The sequence below is a fragment of the Dendrobates tinctorius genome, unplaced genomic scaffold (assembly GCF_039654945.1).
Source record: "Dendrobates tinctorius isolate UK_male_01 unplaced genomic scaffold, ASM3965494v1 ptg000048l, whole genome shotgun sequence".
Lineage (NCBI taxonomy): Eukaryota > Metazoa > Chordata > Amphibia > Anura > Dendrobatidae > Dendrobates > Dendrobates tinctorius.
In genome coordinates this window covers 7,175,001-7,177,500 of record NW_027361716.1, presented here as the reverse complement: position 1 = coordinate 7,177,500, position 2,500 = coordinate 7,175,001, and the positions used below count along the sequence as shown (strand labels likewise).

Genomic DNA, 2,500 nt, shown 5'->3' with positions numbered 1-2,500 from the left:
TAATGCTTTTCCCTCTTCATAATGTGGATTTGGAGTCAGTCAGCTCCAAAAACATCCTTAAAATAATACGAAAATGCTGAGAAGACTGAACATAATCATTTCCAAGTAAAAAAGACTTGATGTTCATTTGATCAGGCTTTAGAGCGTCTATTAACCATCTCAAGTTTCCAAAAATGTCCAGCGGTTAACTGAAATTACCATATCAATCTTCAGATGTTTTTCACTTTGAACAGCTCCATACCTATAATACAAGTCAAGGGTAAGGTTCGAAAGACCCTATAAAGGGTCCTGATTGACTTTTGTGTGCTACAAAAAAAGCCACAAAACACATTCAAAAGACGCCGAAAAGAATTTTTAGAAAAACACCACCAAAAATGTTTATAAGGCACTTTAGGAAATTCTGGAAAACACAAGAAAAGATGGCTTAGAGAAAAATCAAAAACACTTCCTGAAGCCATTTTGGCTTCAAATCCTTGTCAGATTCACCCACTTGGAAAGAGTGTTATGTGAATATTGTCTCAAGTCACAGAGTATGAGATTGCTTGGTATGACATAGACAATGAGTGATATAGACAATTTTAATTTTTGCTAATCCTACTTGATTGACAGCTTTGATCATGGTATTCCATGAATCCTTGAACTCTTTTTTTGTCTTTTATTATGTGGATTTTAAATTGCTTGTTTCATCATAAACATTGGGCATCGTCGATCTGAGTGCACATGGAAAAATTGAAATGTGTGCCCAGGTTCCACTGAGATTTGAACTCAGACCACTTGATTCAAAGTCAAGAGTGCTAACAATTACACCACGGAACCAAACATGACTCAGTCATGGCAGCGGCTTGTTGTGCTGAATAAAGCATATGAAATCGTGAACGATGGCGAAAACAGGCTCCAAAGCTACAGTGCAAATCTGCAATCATACACAATGATAAATAGATATCTTATAACCTTTCATTCCACAAATTTACCAACATTTCCACGATATCACAGCTAGCGCAGTTTGAAATGTTGATGAAAAGTGGCTAGTAAAAAGATTGCTGTATCTGTTACTTGGAAAAAGTGTGAAAAAAATAAATTGCAAAACTTATACTGTTAGAAAACTGTTCATCCAGTAGTCGATAAAGATTAGCATTGCATGGTAAAAGGCTTCATCTGAGAGATAATTTAAGGTTTGTACAAATCAAAGTGCATGTCCCAGTCCATTAGCCAGGACAGCGGTCTGTGGCTGCTGGACAAGATCTAGAGAAAAACCTCTTACCTGATGGCACCCACGGTGCTTCTTTTGATTAGCGACAAGTCGCACATGTAATGTTGCTCCAGAATAGATTATCTAAAGAACAGTCAACGATAAAGTCAGTTTGGTCCTGGAAACTCGCTCCATCACAGATCACTGTCATGGGGAATAGACTAGTAAACAAGCAAATTGAACAACAAAGATAAAAGGTCAAAAAGATATTGAAACATAGACGTAGTCAGCAGGATTTGCACCTGCGCGGGGAGACCCCAATGGACTTCAAGTCCATCGCCTTAACCACTCGGCCACGACTACTCGGACGTCAAGCTGTTATGAGCTTCACACATGTTTTCTAATAGCACCATGATCACGCTCAGTGATCAACCCTCTGGAAGACATCTCAGAAAATGAAAAGAAAATACAAGGTCTCAGTAAAATGCAAAAATCTGATTTAAAGTCATCATCAATGGGAACCATTCACAGTTTAATGCTTTTCCCTCTTCATAATGTGGATTTGGAGTCAGTCAGCTCCAAAAACATCCTTAAAAATAATACGAAAATGCTGAGAAGACTGAACATAATCATTTCCAAGTAAAAAAGACTTGATGTTCATTTGATCAGGCTTTAGAGCGTCTATTAACCATCTCAAGTTTCCAAAAATGTCCAGCGGTTAACTGAAATTACCATATCAATCTTCAGATGTTTTTCACTTTGAACAGCTCCATACCTGTAATACAAGTCAAGGGTAAGGTTCGAAAGACCCTATAAAGGGTCCTGATTGACTTTTGTGTGCTACAAAAAAAGCCACAAAACACATTCAAAAGACGCCGAAAAGAATTTTTAGAAAAACACAACCAAAAATGTTTATAAGGCACTTTAGGAAATTCTGGAAAACACAAGAAAAGATGGCTTAGAGAAAAATCAAAAACACTTCCTGAAGCCATTTTGGCTTCAAATCCTTGTCAGATTCACCCACTTGGAAAGAGTGTTATGTGAATATTGACTCAAGTCACAGAGTATGAGATTGCATGGTATGACATAGACAATTTTAATTTTTGCTAATCCTACTTGATTAACAGCTTTGACCATGGTATTCCATGAATCCTTGAACTCTTTTTTTGTCTTTTATTATGTGGATTTTAAATTGCTTGTTTCATCATAAACATTGGGGATCGTCGATCTGAGTGCAGATGGGAAAATCGAAATGTGTGCCCATGTCCCACTGAGATTTGAACTCAGATCACAGGATTCAAAGTCCAGAGT

The 2,500-nt window shown here is 37.3% G+C and overlaps 2 non-coding genes across 2 annotated transcripts; both read right to left on the bottom strand.

Annotated features, from left to right (window-relative positions):
- Positions 1 to 744: 744 nt before the first annotated feature.
- On the bottom strand, positions 745 to 816 carry TRNAQ-UUG (transfer RNA glutamine (anticodon UUG)). Its single transcript has one exon. It is a non-coding gene; the product is annotated as a tRNA-Gln (tRNA).
- Positions 817 to 1,470: 654 nt separating this feature from the next.
- TRNAS-UGA (transfer RNA serine (anticodon UGA)) lies at positions 1,471 to 1,552 on the bottom strand. Its single transcript has one exon. It is a non-coding gene; the product is annotated as a tRNA-Ser (tRNA).
- Between the last annotated feature and the right edge of the window lie 948 nt (positions 1,553 to 2,500).